We start from the raw sequence: 16,962 nt of genomic DNA, 5'->3' as shown, positions 1-16,962 counted from the left end.
CCTGACCTTTCAGTGCACAAGGCCCCTTGCATTGGACTATCAGCCTAGTTGACTGAGAATCTCTAGGAGGAAGCTCTGGGTCTCCTGAGCATTGATTGGGATTTGCCCACTCACTTCCCCCAAAAAAATTATTTCTGAGAAGCATTATAAAAGTTTTTCTAAGCTTTAATTTTTTTTAATCCTGATTTAGTTTGGATTAAATTAGGTATCTACTTCTTGGGTGCGATTAATCCCTTTCTGAGTGGGCTTTATAGCCTTTTTTTAAATTTTTATTAGTGAAACACCATGAGGTAGTTGTAGATTTACAAATTTTTGTGTTTGGATTTCAATTATACAGTGATTGAGTACCCATCCCTCCACCAGTGCCCATTTTCCACCACCACTGATCCCAGTATCCCTCCCACCCCCCCCCCCCATCCCACCCTACCTCTGTGGCAGGGCATTCCCTTTTGTTCTCTCCTTTTATAGCTTTCTTTTAGTTCTGTTGAAAATGATCTTTATTTTGCGGGGTTGTACGTGTGTGTGGAGGGGGAGGTCACCATGAGTTACAAAGTTATGCATAAAATCTTCCCAAACCAATTCCTTTACCAGTGGTGCTGATCTTTTTTCCCCAAGTATAATATATGCCACTTTTTCACTTTACTGTTAAACACAAGCACACGTGCGCGCGCGCGCACACACACACACACACACACATTTGAGGGACGGGATAGATAACTAACTCAGTGGGCCAAATCCTGGGCTTTACATTGTGGGAGGCTTGAGTTCATTCTACATGGTCCCCTGAGCATTATGAGATATGGCCCCCAAGCATGAGGTCACCAAGAAGTTACCAAGCCTGGAGTAACCCCCCCAAAAGATTAGGCTTGCCTCCCAAAAAACGAAGAGACATTTGAGTAACTGGTAATTTGACACCTGACTTGAAGTTACCTGGTACACCGAGTTTGAATCCCAGTGCCACCTCATGCTGAGTACAAACCCTGCAGCACTGTTATTAGGGATCCAGTGTGAACACTAGTATCCTGCAATTAAGTCTATGAGTACTGACAACCAGGTGTGTGCTACTGCAGGCCATCCTGCAATAGTAGTAGCCAAATGACAGGGATGGGGCACAAACAATGCTAAAGAGCCACCTATGTGAAGTAAAATTATTTCTATTAATCTTTATTAGTTTTTTTTTCCCCTTTTGCATTTTGAGTCACACCCAGCAATGCTCAGGCATTACTCCTGGCTCTGCATTCAGGAATATTATTGGTGCTCGGGACCATATGGGATGCTGGGGATCGAACCTGGTTGGCCACATACATAGCAAAGGCCCTCCCCACTGTATTAGCACTCTGGCCCCTTCAGTAGTTTTGTTGACTTATCTTGAGGTTTGGGGCCCCATTGTGCAGTCACACAATCAGTGCTTGGGACCATGTAGAATGAACTCAAGCCTCCCACAACGTAAAAGCACCTGACTCTGGATTCAGGAGTGACCCCTGGCAGTATTTGGGGAACCATATGCGATGTGAGGAATTCAAACCCGGGTTGCTTTCATACACAGTAAGTACTGTCTGTACTTTCTGTGCTCCCAAAGAATCTATAATTTTAAAACAGTAAAGCAGCAGACTTATTATTAAAATAGACGAATATACATTTAAATGTATATGTGGCACAGTATTTTGTGGGGTGTGGTCTGCTATTCAGCCACTGAATAAATGGCTGATTGAATTAGGCATGAACTCCACCTTTTTCCATTTTTTATCATTTTATTTATTGAATCACCATTAGAGCAGTTACAAAGCTTTCGGGTTTAAGTCTTGGTCGTACAATGAAACACCTGTACCTTCACCAGTGCCCATTCACCACCAAAAACCCCAGTGTACCTCCATCACACACCCTCCCCTTACCTGTGGGGCAGATGATTTCCACATTACTCTCTCTCTGCTTTGATTACATTCAATATTTTGACATCAGACCCACCATTATTATTTGGGATTTTACCCCAACACTCAGATCTGCCAAAAAGGCAACTGTAGACAATTTGTTTTCAATTGCTGGTTATGAATAACATGATGTCACGCGGTCACAGTAGTGGCCACACGATTTTGGAACTCCGAAATTTTAATAATAAAATCTGGAGGGATTTCTGCCTAAACCTGCTGGGTTCCGAGATTTGTTCCCAAGTCTCTGGGATCATAGCCGTTAAGCAGCTTGGTCAGGAGCCAGAGAGGCCCTTTGTGGGTGGCGACCTGGGGTCTCACTGGGGCAGGGAGAAAAGGGTTGGCTCTACCCCCATCCCGTGAAGCCCCACCTGTTTTCTCACTGTGGGCCCAAATCTGATTATAGTCATATTTCTTTGAAGAATGATAAATCAGAGTTCAAGGCATCAAGCAGCTTGTGCTGATGTCTGCTTTTATAGTAACCTTATATCCTCATTATAAGAGATCTAAATAAGATTACATTTCCTTTGATTCTAAGTGGTTTGTTGTTGTTTTTGTATCACACCCGGCGATGCACAGGGGTTACTCCTGGCTCATGCACTCAGGAATTACTCCCCGTGGTGCTTGGGGGACCATATGGGATGCTAGAAATTGAACTGGATCGGCCGCGTGCAAGGCAAACGCCCTACCCACTGTGCTATTGCTCCAGCCCCCCTTTGATTCTAAGTGTTCATGTCCTGTATTTGTGCTTGAAAATTGGTTTAGACCTTTTCCTCTTCATTTTCAGTGACTGAAGACTAGTTAGTTATAGTACTCTACCATGAAGTTCATCCTTTTTGGTGCTTTGATTCTTGCTCTGTCAGGGATTACTTTGTAGATCTGATTTATCTTTGTCTTAATTTGCCCTCAAGCCTCTTTCTCATAATTCTGCCAGATCTTTTCAGAGTAAAAAAATTTTTTTCTCTTTGTTAACCTTAGGGATGGAGCAATAGCACAGTGGGTAGGGTGTTTGCCTTGCACACGGCCGATCTGGGTTCGATTCCTCCATTCCTCTTGGAGAGCCTGGCAAACTTTTTTTTTTTTTAGGTTTATTTTTTTTTCCCTTTTATTTTATTTTATTTTTTTTTAATGTTGTAGATTTACAATTTTTTTGTGCTTTGGTTTCAATTATACAATGATCAGATACCCATCCCTCCACCAGTGCCCATTTTCCACCACCATGGATAATACCCCTCCCACCCCCATCCCCCCATCCCCCCTGTCTCTGTGGCAGGGCAATCCCCTGTGTTATCTCTCTTCTTTTGGGTGTTGTGGTCTGCAAAAGAGGCATTGAGTGGCAAACATGTTCAGTCCATAGTCTACTTTCGACATGCATCTCCCCTCCTGGGAGGATCCTCCAAACATCCTTTATTTGGTGCTCCCTTCTCTATCTGAACTGCGCTTTCCTCTAGGATACCCGGCTGGCCTCTAAGTTATGGAGTAATCCTCCTGGTGCTGATCTCAGCTATTCTTGGGTATTAATCTCATACTTTGTTACTTTATATCCCCCAGATGAATGCAATCTTTCTATGTCTATCCCTCTCTTTCTGACTCATTTCGCTTAGCATGATACTTTCCATATTGTACCACTTGTATGTAAATTTCATGACTTCATCTTTTCTAACAGCTACATAGTACTCCATTGTGTAGATGTACCAAAGTTTCTTTAAGCCTGGCAAACTCTTGCTCTTATTCTACTACCTTTTGGGCAAAATAGGTATTTGTTGTAGGTTTCTCCTGTGCATTAGCAACATTACCGCTTATTGTTTTACCATTCTTTTACCATTTATTATAACATGCATTACCAACATTCTTTAACATTTATTGGATGCCAATAGCATCCATTTGTAACCATCAAAAATTTCTTGAAGTTAGAGCACATGCCTAGTTTGCTACTACCAACCTCTGGACCAGCAGCTTTAGTCCTGGTGCCTTTTTTTTTTTTTTTTTTGCTCTTTGGGTTACACCTGGCGATGCTCAGGGGTTATTCCTGGTTCTGCACTCAGGAATTACTCCTGGCGGTGCTCAGGGGACCATATGGGACGCTGGGAATAGAACCCAGGTTGGCCGTGTGCAAGGCAAACATCCTACCCACTGTGCTATCACTCCACCCCAGTCCTGGTGACTTTTGAGCATTGTAAGTGATCTAAGACACTTGAACATCTCTGGATGTGGCCCCTGTTAAATTATTCCAGGCAGCAAAGTATTTCATGAGGGATAAAATAATTTCTTAAGAATCATTGCTCGGGACTGGAGCAATATATTGCACAGCGGGTAGGGCATTTGTCTTGCACATGGCCGACTGGGGTTCGATTCCCTGCATCCCATATGGTCCCCTGAGCACCACCAGGAGTAATTCCTGAGTACAAAGCCAGGAGTAACCCCTGTGCATTGCTGGGTGTGACCCAAAAAGCAAAAATAAATAAATAAAAATAGAATCATTGCTCTGTTGAATACAAGCTGCTTGTAGTTATGACAGTGTTTGGCCTTTGTCAGGCTGGTGTGTTGCCAGTGCATCATCCAATCTGATATTTTTTCGGGAAGGGGGATTTCATCTGACACTGGAGTTAATCCTGGCTCACTGCTTAGGAGTAGCTCCTGGTAGTACCACCTGGGATTGCACCGGAGTCATGAGGTACCTTCTTGCATATAACATGTATGCTTTAGCACTTTGAGCTCATTCTGGCTCCGAACATGATAGTCTTTAAATGTGTTTTTATGGTACAAGGATGATAGCAAAAGGCATCTGTCTGAAGGAAATGGGAGGGAAAACGGTCTCTAACGCTCTTAGGAGTGAATGCTTGCAGAAAGCCTATGTTCTTTACTCCTCCATTCTGCAGGTGTTAACCCGTATTGGCCTTTGCCCAGATCTCGTTTGTGACTTGTTGCTGAATGGGTACTCAGTTCTGAAGATCGCAAGCAGAACATGGAGCATGCTGACACATATGGATTTACCCACACGTACTGGGAGTTGACTCCATGGGAGATTTATGTGCCTTGCCTTATTTGTTTATTATTTAAACATTGCCTTGCTTTATTTGTTGCACTGCAACAAAGTCGGTGGCAACAACAAACAATGCTTGGGAGTGGGGTGGGGCAAAGACTGAAAACTTTAGTAGGAAAACTGGGACTTCAGAAAAATAAAAGAACAAGGGATAAAATTTTAAAAAATTAGTGAACGAGGGGCAGGAAAATAGCATGGCAGATGCATACTATTATATATGCATAGTATGGCCTGGCAAGATGCTTGCCTTGCACCCTAACACTAACAGGAGTGATTCCTATGCCTGAACCAAGACTGAGCCCTGAGCACCGATTGATGTGACCCAAAAAACCAAAAATTTTTTGTGAATGAATGTAACTGAAGAACAGCTGGGGAAAAAAGCGGATTAAATTTGATGTTGGTAGGTAGATAGGGAAAGGCCCTGGCCAACGAAACAGATCAGCAAAACTTCTGGGAGGAAAATTCCAAGGCTGATCCACTTTGTGGATACAAATAAGACCTTGAGCAACAGACCCTGAGAAGATTGGACCCCTCCCCATGAAGGAAATTCCTCGAATTCCCTTTGGACCTCTCCCTCAATCTGATTAACTTTAGTGATTCAGCCCAAAGAAGACCGTCAGCACTCCCAACCTCCCTGGTAACCTCCTTAGCAACGAACTTTTTACCTGGAAAGAGGTCCCTCTCCCCCGTGGGGGGCAGGCTGGAGAAACCCTATAAAAGCCACCTTGAACAAAGAGCCAAAGAGCGTGCATATGCTGCCTGAGCCTATGAGCTGCTTGTGTCCACGTGGCTGAGCACATGTGATGCCCGAGCACATGTGTTGCCCGGCACCCCTCTTGAGATGTGTACTTTCATGCTTTTGTGTCTAATGCTGAGATGTGTGTAGCGGCTTTCTCCTCCCTTGGAGAAGCCCGATTTCTCTCTTGAGCACGTTACTCACTCTCTTTCACCCTTTCTCCCTCCACACCTTAAAACCCTCCTTAAAGCCTTAAAACTAGGGGCTGGAGAGATAGCACAGCGGGTAGGGCGTTTGCCTTGCACACAGCCGACTCAGGTTTGATTCCCAGCATCTCATATGGTCCCCTGAGCACTGCCAGGAGTAACTCCTGAGTGCAGAGCCAGGAGTAACCCCTATGCATCGCCAGGTGTGACCCAAATAGGAAAAAAAAAATTAAAACTAAAATCTGTTTTACTTCACTGCTTGTCTACTCTTGAAATGCCTTTCTGCGAGCGAGACAAGAACCCAGTAACCCTGGGTCCCAGGTGGCAGAGGCGGATTGGGAGAAAGTGACTGTCTTTCTCCTCCCCACTCACGTGAGCCACCCGTGGGGTCCACCGACATCAAATTGGTGAGAAAACGTTCAGAATTAAGGGTAGACAGGGTTGCTTAACAGAAAGTAACATAACAGAAGGGCTAAGGTAATGCTACTGTAAACCCAGGAAGAAGAAATATTAAATATTTGCAGTTAGTGCTTAAGGATTTTCTAAAAATGTATTAAAATAATCAGTTTAGTACATTTCAAGTGCACCACAAACCATAAATTCAGAGAAAATCATGCCTATGCAAATATTACTAATATACTGAAAGGCTAAGGATGATTCAGACAAAAGAAATAAGGCACATCACTTTTCAAATGTGAAAGTGAATTCATACACTGCAGTAATATCTTCAAGTAATAAGAAAAATACCAACTTAGAATTCTATATAAAGCAAAACAGACCTTAATAAGTATTGCAGACAGATAGGACCCCACCCCCAATGTACTTTTGGGAAATAAAGCTTTAAAAAGAGATTGCCTAGTTCTGAAGTAGCCCCAAAGCTTGAAGACCACATCCCTTTGGCATGCAAATCCTGAGCTCTTTGGAAAGGAGAAACAGCTGCAGAAATTCAAGACTCCACCCATAGAAGGGTGAACCACTTGCTTAAACACTGTCTCACTTGTCTCTATGTCTCTGCTTGCTTTTTCCAGTCTGAAGAAGCTTGTGTTTTCTCTTGAATACGTATTTTCTCTCTTGGTCTCCCCTCACATCTTTCTTTTCTTTCTTCTTTTTTTTTTTTTTTTTTTTTTTTTTTTGCTTTTTCGGTCACACCCGGCGAAGCACAGGGGTTATTCCTGGCTCTGCACTCAGGAATGACTCCAGGTAGTGCTTGGGGGACCATATGGGATTCTGGGAATCGAACCCGGGTTGGCCGCGTGCAAGGCAAACACCATACCCGCTCTGCTATCGCCCCAGCCATGTCTAAATAAATTTTGTTCAATTAAAAACTACCTTGCTGAGAGAGTATAAGGGAATGCGCCTGCCACAGAGGTGGAAGGGGACCGGGATGTGGGGGAATGAGAGGGATACTGGGGACATTGGTGGTGGAGAATGGGCACTGGTGGAAGGATGGGTACTTGAGCATTGTGTGACTGAAACGTAAGCATGAAAGTTTGTAAGTCTGTAATCACCTCGCGGTGATTCATTAAAAAATAAAAAATTTAATAAAAAAATTAAAGATTAAAGATTAATATTTTATTGCATAAATAAAATAAAAACAAAACTACCTTGCTTCAGTATTTATTTATTTATTTAATTTTGCTTTTTGGGTGACACCCGGCCATGTACAGGGGTTACTCCTGGCTCTGCACTCAGCAGTTACCCCCAGCGGTGCTCAGGGGACCATATGGGCTGCTGGGAATCGAACCCGGGTTGGCCGTGTGCAAGGCAAACGCCCTACCTGCTGTGCTATTGCTCCAGCCCCCCTTTGCTTCAGTATTTTGTCTCTTCCTGAAATTCTTTTTTGTGAGGGAAAGGTGATGAACATAGAACACCTATGCTGAGGTTAGGACTGATTTTCCTTTCCTGCAAAAAAACAGTTCCTTGTCACAGCTGAGTCCACAACTGTATTATTAAATCAAAGCATCAAGATGTATGAGATGTAGATAAAACTGCTTTAAAAGGACTTTATAATGCTAGAGCACATGCTAGCATGTGTGAGGCCCTGAATTCAATTCCTGGCACTGTCCCCTAAGCATGATTTTTTTTTTTTTAATAAAGAAGGGACTTGAGAGATAGTATAAGGTTAAGGCACTTGCCTTGCATGCAGCCAACCCCTGTTTAAGCCCCAGCACTACATGTTTCCCTGAGCCAGGAGTAGCTCCCCAGTACTGCTGGATGTGGTCCACTTCCCTCCCAGAGCAAACAGTGCAAATTAAGTACAAGAACAACAGTCCAGCTTACTATATGAGAGTGACACTAATGAGATGAACAAAGTTAGTTGTTTCTAGAAGAAGACAAACACCAAGTAAGACAGTGAAAGAAAGAAGTGTGAAGGCACAAATATGAAATGGAAATATCACTCACTTTCTTTTTGAGTATATTATAACTATGACGATTGATCTATGTCATTAAGTGAAGAATTAAGAGGATTAAAAAGTATACAAATTGAAAAGGAGAAAATAATCATTGTTTCAGATAAATCATAAAAATAGAAAACTAGTAAAAATTTATTAGAAATAAATTAGTAAACTGTTAGTCTACAAAAACAACATGAAAAACATTGTGTGGAGCCTTTAGAAATAGCACAGGAATTAGAGTATCTGCCTTACAAGCATTTGATCACAGGTTCAAATCTCCACTATTCTGCACAATCTCTCAGTACCTCTAGGGCATTTCACAGCATTTCTTTCTTTTTTTTTTCAATGTAAAAGCACTACTATTTATTTGGCCATTGATTAAGCTGATTGAATTGGGCATGAACTCCACATTATTTTTTTTAATTCAGAATGTTAATTTTATTTTATTATTATTTTTATTATTTTTTAATCACCGTGAGATAGGTTTACAAAGTTTTCCTGTTTGAGTTCCTGTCATACAATAATCGATCACCCAACCCTCCACCAGTGCACATCTTCCACCACCAAGATCCCAGTAACCCCCCTATCCCACACCACCCCCTGCCTCTATGGCAGACAATCTCCCCTGTACTCTTTTTTGTATTGCTTGTTATGAAAAGCATAAGATTTCGCATGGCTTTCGAGTGGCCAGTGCTCCTGGAATTCCAGAATTTTACATAATTAGGGTCTGAAGAAATCTTCAACAAACTGCTCAGTTGGGAGATTCTTTTGTGTGTCTCTGGATGGGGCCATTAAGGAGCTTAAGTAGCAGCCAGAGGCAGTTTGTGGGCATGACCTCCAGGCTCCCATGGGAACGGAGGGGGAGGGAATGGGGTGGGTGGGAATGAGAAGGACCGGCCCATCCTCTATCCTTTGAGGCCTGGAATTTGCCATCACTGAACCCGTGTACCTGCACTTCTCATTGGGTTCTGGAAGTTGGCAGCTGCCAGGGCTTGGGTTGAGGGGCAGGAGGAGGGACGACGCCTTCCCCTGCCTGAGGCACCCCTGTGAAGTCGGCCTGACCAAAGGCATTTCTGCAGCAAGCTGCTCGGTTTGGAGATTCTTTTGTGTGTCTCTGGATCACGGCCATTAAGGAGCTTAAGTGGTAGGGGGTGGGGTGGAGTAGGGTGGGGAGGATAGGGAGTTGGGGGACCCTGAGGGTCCCATGGGGGCAAGGGATGAGAGGAACAGGCCCATCGCCTATCCCTTGATGCCTGAAGTTTGCCATCACTGAACCCATGTCCCTGCACTTCTCACTGGGTTCTGGAAGTTGGTGGCTGCCCCACAGCACTTCTTGGAGTAGTTCTCCAGCACTGCACCTGGACTGGCCCTTGAGCATGGCCTAGTGTCCCCCTCCATCCCCAATCTGTTGCTTTACTAAGTGCAAAAAGTAAACTAGCAGAAAGAGAAATAAGAAAGACAATTTCATTTATAATTTCATCAAAAGAACTAAATATCTTGGAATAAATTTAACCAAAAGACCTCTATATGGAAAGTTGTAAGAATATCGTTGGAAGAAATAGAAGAAATAGAAGATACAGACTGGAGTGATAGTACAGTAGGTAGGGAGCTTGCCTTACATGCTGCCGACTGGCTTTGATCCCCAACATCTCATACAGTCTCCCAAACACTGACAGGAGTGATTCCTGTGTGCAGAGCCAGGAATGACTCCTGAGCCCCACTGTGTGTAGCCACAAAACAAAACCAAAACAAAACAAGAAATAGAAGACACAAAGAGAGATGAAAATATATTCCTTGTTCAGGGATTAGAAGAAGTAATATTAAAATAGGAGCAGTAGTCCCTTGGGCAGGGTGCTTGCCTTGCATGTGGTCCACCCAGATTTGATCCCCAGAACCCCATACGGTCCCTCGAGTATCGCCAGGAGTAACTCCTGAGTGTAGAACTAGGAGTAACTCTTGAGCCCCAATGGGTGTGTGTGGGGGAGTTTAAAATATATACAGCAGTGTTCGAAAGGAAAACAATTGTTTGAATAAGCTGTTAGGCAAACACACACACACACACACACACACACACAACCCCATAAAACAAACAACAAAAACCACAAAACCCAAAAAACCCCAACCAACTCATATAGCTTTTTTTTTTCTTTTTGGGTCACACCTGGCGATGCTCAGGGGTTACTCCTGGCTCATGCACTCAGGAATTACTCCTGGAGGTGCTCGGGGGACCATATGGGATGCTGGGAATCGAACCTGGGTCGGCCATGTGGGCTGTGTGCAAGGCAAATGCCCTACCCACTGTGCTATCGCTCCAGCCCCTCATATAGCTTTTTTTTGAAAAAAAAAAAAAAAAGATAAATCATAAGATCACAAGACAAATGGGCTAAGAGTTGTAAATTGTGGGAGAGTGCCTGAAAATACACAGAGGAAACTAGTGGAAGGTGGGGATTATGTAAATAAAGTAGATCTTTTTCTAAGTACAGATCTATTTCAGTGTTGACACCCAGCCCCTATTAGAGGGATATTCTTTTTATACAGGGAGAGACATCTCTTGTGGGAAATTAGAAGCTGTTTTTGGATAGAAAATAAGTCTACACAGCCCTACCTGTATGTGCAGATAATCTAGTGATTTTATATTGAATAATGAAACATCAGCGATCCAAACCCTAAAACAACCTCCAGATTAGTCCCAGCTCACCCTAGATCATCAACTCGTTGCTTAAGAAGGGTATTATGGGGAACATGCAGGCTGGGGTGGAGTTGAGAAGGTGGATGGAGCCAGAGGAGGTAGATGTGAGTCACAAATGTTTCCCTCCAGCCATGGCTGGAGCTCACTCAGTAAATAAATTCTGCATTGCACGGGAATAAAAAATAAGTAAAAAAAATAATGGCAAAGCAGCCTATTTGAGGGTAGCATGTTCTGAACTCTTTCATATTTTTTCTGACTGCACATTTACAAAGCATGCTTAGATCAGCACTCCTAACTTCTTCCATTTCATGTTGCCAGTCCATCTCTCTCTCATCTTTGGGGACCATTGCTTTTACTTTAACATGAGCAAACTGGTAACATTTTCATTCTATTAATGAGATTCATGAAATTTTTCTTTAAGTTTATTCTACAAACTGAAAGCAATTAATTAAGTAACTCTTATTGCCATAATATGAAACTCAGAAGCATAATTTGAGGGTTAGAAGGATTCTTGGAAAGGTTGAAGAGCATGCTTTGCGTTTGGAAGGCTGAGTTTGATCCTGGCATTGCACTGATCACGATCACGATCAAGACCATCCTGTTCGTCAGTTGCCTCGAGCAGGCCCCAGTAACGTCTCCTTCGACCTAGCCCTGAGATTTTTAAAAAGTGACGTATTAAAGGCTCTTTCAGGGTTACGAGAATGAAACCCATCATTGTTACTGGTATTTGGCATATTGGGTACGCCACGGGAGTTTGCCAGACTCTGCCATGTGGGCAGGTTACATTCAGTATCCTGCCAGTTTGTCCAAAGTAAGAATGGGATAATAAGATGTGCACTTCCGGGAGCTGGGTTTTGTAGTCTCTGGGTCTTGGCCGTTGATGGGATTACACGGCGCCAGGGGGCCAGTTGGTGGGTGTGACCCCTGTCTACTGGAATATGGAGGATCTGGGTGGAGGATGCTCAGCCCCGATCTGAGCAGGCCTGGAGATCTCAGCCCCAGGACCCGCATGCCTTTGTTCCTCTGCAGGTACCTTCATGCGTGCGGAGAGTGGTCTCAGCATGGTGGTGGCTGGTTCTGGAGGTCTTTGACTGCCGGAGCCCTGGTCGGAGTGGGGAGGGAAACTCAACCCACTCCCCTCCAAGGGGCCCCGGCGAGGACAGCCAGGTGCAGGGGCAGGAGACTCTGCACTGTTCTCTTCTGGGAGCTGGGTTTGGAAGGCTGAGTTTGATCCTGGCATTGCACTGATAATCTGAAGATTGTCAGGAACAATCCTAATCACTGCCAGATATGGCCTCTATCCAAAATAACATTTCTTTGTTTTTAATTACCATTTTTATTGGGATTCTATGATTTATAATACTGCTAATTACACTTTACATGTATCCATCATTCCAACACCACACCTATCAAGAGAATGAATACTTCCCTGCACCAGGGTTCCAGGGCCCTCTCACCCAGTTCAGTTCAGTATACAAAATCTTCAGTTCCTGTGCTTTTAATCATTTTCCATTCCATTACCATGGTCTTCTATATTACAGATATGAAAGAGATTTTTTTAAATTGTGGATATGATGATACCTACAAACAAAAAAAACAAACACTGTCCTCTCGTTGTTCATCGATTTGCTCAAGCGGGCCCAGTAACATCTCCATTTTGAAACTTGTTGTTACTGTGTTTGGCATATTGAATACATTACGGGGAGCTAGCCAGGCTTTGCCATGTGGGCGAGATACTCTCGGTAGCTTACTGGGCTCTCCGAGAGGGACGGAGGAATTGAACCTGGCTTGGCTGGGCTGGCTGCGTGCAAGGCAAATGCCCTACCGCTGTGCGATCATTCCAGCCCGATACAAACATACAGATGAATACAATTAAGTGCCTGAAATTCCATAAAATTGGAAATCAATGATAAGTTGATGAAAAAAATTTCAAAACCTACATTTTTATAGGTATATAAGCGTAAAATCTGGAGCAATCGGTTAGCGTGCGGTACTTATAGTATAAATAATTGCCAATTTTATTATTTTATTTACTTCTTTTTGGGTCCCACCCGATAATGCTCAGAAATTACTTCTGGCTCTACACTCAGGAGTTATTCCTGGTTGTGCTGAGGGATTGTATAGGGTGCTGGAGATCAAACCTTGTTCGGCTGCATGCAAGGTAAGCACCTTACCCTCTATACTATTGCTCTAGCCCCTCTATTCTAATTAAAAATTTTACATGAAATTTATATACAACTAAGACCTGAGAAGACAATTTTTAAATTTTTTAGGAAAATCTGAATGAACTTATAGTAGTGTGTTCTATCCTAAAAAAGGGAATTTTGACTTTAACAAAAAAATTTTTATATTTTTATAATATAACCATTTACTTTTATTGCATATGTATATATGCTGTTTGCATAATAGTATATGCAGACAGATATAAATATATACATATACATTTGCAGATATTTCATATTTTGAGAATTTGTCACCGTCACTGTCCTCCCGTTGTTCATCGATTTGCGTGAGCAGGCACCAGTAACGTCTCCATTGTGAGACTTGTTTGTTACTGATTTTGGCATATTGAATATGCCACAGGTCAAGAACCGGTAATCTTGGATCCCAGGGTGCAGAGGTGGATCAGAAGAAAGTGACCATCTTTGTTCTGATCTCACATACCCCACCCCTGGGGGCCCACCAGCTTCAAGAGGAAATGTCCATGGTGCCTCCTTGGTGCCTCCTTCCTTAGTTTCCCCAAGCCAAGAATTTTTTCTCATTCTCAGTTGGTCCAGGTACTTGAGTTTCTCTCAAGTTGACCTGAGAACTCAACCCCCAAAACAGAGATTTCTTGCCCACCCCTGGATTCGCATAGTCATCTTTGGCCGTTTACCTCATGGGACTCCACACTCTCAGTCACACACACAACTGACGTCCAAAAACACCCAGCGACCAAGTCAGGACTCAATAGTCCAATTGTCCTACCTTGGCTTCTGCATGAGGTTGCCTGGTTGCTGTGGTGCCTGTTTTTTCTTTCCCAGCATCAATGTTGAATCTTCATCATTTGGTATGAGGATTCACTGTGACCAAGGGAGAGCAGTGGCATCCCGCAGAGTGAGCTACTCACAGGGGCAGAAAATGTTTCCCCCTCTGCTGGGGTCCTGCTTTCATGTGGACACAAATCCCTGATGAGCATCTCTACAGTGAGAAAAATTCCACCTATCTAAAAATGTATAGACTCAGATTTGGAGATCAGCGAAATAGAGCCTTTAATAGTTATTGATCATAGTCTTCCAAGACTGGATCACCGCCAAGCAGACATGTCCGCACACAGGAGCAGCTATTCTCAGGGGTTCTGATTCTTAGCACAAAGTCCTGGTCCCCACTGATTAGGGCCCACATTCTAGTCCAAACGGAGACTAGTTGCAGATATAACTTCCAAACTTGGTTTTACATTATATTTTCTCATTCTTCGGCTTTTTGGGTCACACTCTGTGACACTCAGGGGTCATTCCAGTCTCTGTGTTCACTCCTGGTTGTGCTTGGGGGACTCTATGTAGTGCTGAGGATTGAACTGGGGTTGGCCATGTGCAAGATAAGTGTCCTACTAGCTGAACTATTGCTATGGCCCCCAAAGAGTACAATTTAAAAAACAACTGAAACAGGTTTACTAGAATTTTTACCAGCAATCTTTAACTATATATAGGACTTTCGTGTCTATATTTAGCATCAGTACCTACAGTCTTTTTTCTATGTGATTAATCAACTACCCTGGGATGATTCATTATTCATTCTTCTTGTTCCTTTAAAAAAAAATAACTAGATGGACCATGAAATCTTTATGTGAAATGCCACAAAACACATTAAGAAAGGTAAACATCATGGGGCTGGAGCGATAGCATAGTGGGTAGGGTATTTGCCTTGCACGCAGCTGACCTGAGTTCGATTCCCAGCATCCCATATAGTCCCCTGAGCTCTGACAGGGGTAATTCCTGAGTGCAAAGCCAGGAGTAACCCCTGAGCATCGCTGGGTGTGACCCTGCAGAGGTAGATCAGGAGAAAGTGTCTGTCTTTCTCCTCCCTGCTTCACATAAGCCACCTTATGGGGCCCATCAACATCAACTGGGTATGAACCCAAAACACAAACAAAAAGAAAATCCACAAGCCCCTAAATAATGTCCCATTGATTTTAATGGTTAGGGCTACTGAAGTGGAGGATTGGGTGAAAAATATAGAAAATAACTATTATCAGCTTCTCTGACTATATTAATTCATTTGTCTAATACATAAAAATATATGTGCTTTTTTAAGGGGGGGCTATTTTAAAGCAACTATTTCAAGTTGGTTTATTATCGGATCTCTAATCTCATTAAGAAAAAAAGCCCACGTTTTATTTATTTATGGTTCACATTTTAAATTCTCACTGATTTCAAGGGAGTGCAGGGGTGGAAGCCACACCCACTGGGGCTTGGGGTTTACTTCTGGCATTGTTCTCACTCCTAGCAGTGTTTAGGAAGTGTAAGTAGTAACAAAAATCCGGCTTAGATTAGCTGTGTGCCAGGCAACCTTACCTGCTGTGCTTGATTCTAGTCAGGAAACTCTTCAAGATTATTGTTGGCAAACTTGCCTGCCAACTGTATTGTGTATTATAAGATCATTAATTATAGATTATGTATTGTATGATTGTGAACATAGATTTTAGGAATGGATTAATAGGGAGATTGTCCTTGGTGTTTGTGAGGAATATTATTTTACCCACTAACCATCTTTCTTTGAATTTTCCTTCTTTTTTTAAAATTTTTAATTTTTAAATAAATCACCATGAGGTACAGTTACAGGTTACAGACTTACAAGCTTCCATGCTTACATTTCAGTCATACAGGGATCGAGTACCCATCCCTCCACCAGTGCCCCATCTCCACCACCAATGTTCCCAGTATCCCTCCCATTCCCCACATCTCCCCCCCACCCGGGCCCCCCGCTGACCCCACCCCCCAGCTCTGAGGCAGGCGCATTCTCTTTTACTCTCTCTCTCCTTTAGGGTGTTGACCCACTAACCTCTTGCCCTGAGTTCCTGTAAGGAATGTGATGTACCTGTAGGAATCCTTAAAGAGTGGAGATAATTGAGATTAAAAAACTCAAGACAGTCTCTAGAGATTGAGACAGGATATTGAGATGGAGTCGCCTGGGTTGAATGGGTTAAATATTCAGGTGCAGGTACACAATAAAAGTCACTGCTATGCAACTGCGGCCTGAGGACATTTAAGTGACTTCATTTCCCCTTGAATGAGATCCTGGTTAAGGAGGTATTAGTGGCATGCTGGCTCTATACCAGAATAAAGATGTATGGGGAAAATGAAATCTAGGATTTTGTCAGAGCTCACCCAGCCCCAACTCCCCTGATCACCCCCCACCCCCTCCACACTGCACAGCAGAGACCAGATCCCATGACATTCTCTTTGTCTATAAGAAACACAAACTAGTTTTTATGTCTCTCCAAGTCAGGGAAAAGAGACTTAATCAATCCACATCTTAAATGCACTGATGAAGCTGGCATTGGTAATGATTCAGCTCTCCAAATGCACTGGGTGGAGGTCTGGTGATACTGTGGGGAAAAGAACCTCTGGCATGCACCACCATTCAATTGGACTTAGTTCAATTCACCATTCCACTCACCTTGGTACTTCACTGAATATTCAAACAAAATGAAGGTGGCCATCAAAAAAGAGCATTAACAGGGCCTTTGGACACACACACACACACACACACACACACACACACACACACACACACATCAGTAGACCCAGGAGGGATTCCAATGAATTCAAGGCTAGAAATCAGATAGCATCAGGGTTTGAATTGTCTCAGTTCTGGGTAGTCAACCATAAGGAAAAATGTATTAGGATTGATTACATTTATTATCATCAACAAACATTTATGAATTACACTTGAAATGTCCTTCAAGAAGTGGCTAGTCAGACACTG

Source organism: Sorex fumeus, unplaced genomic scaffold (assembly GCF_029834395.1).
Source record: "Sorex fumeus unplaced genomic scaffold, SorFum_2.1 ptg000046l, whole genome shotgun sequence".
In the NCBI taxonomy this organism is placed as follows: domain Eukaryota; kingdom Metazoa; phylum Chordata; class Mammalia; order Eulipotyphla; family Soricidae; genus Sorex; species Sorex fumeus.
Note: the sequence above shows the minus strand (reverse complement) of the source record.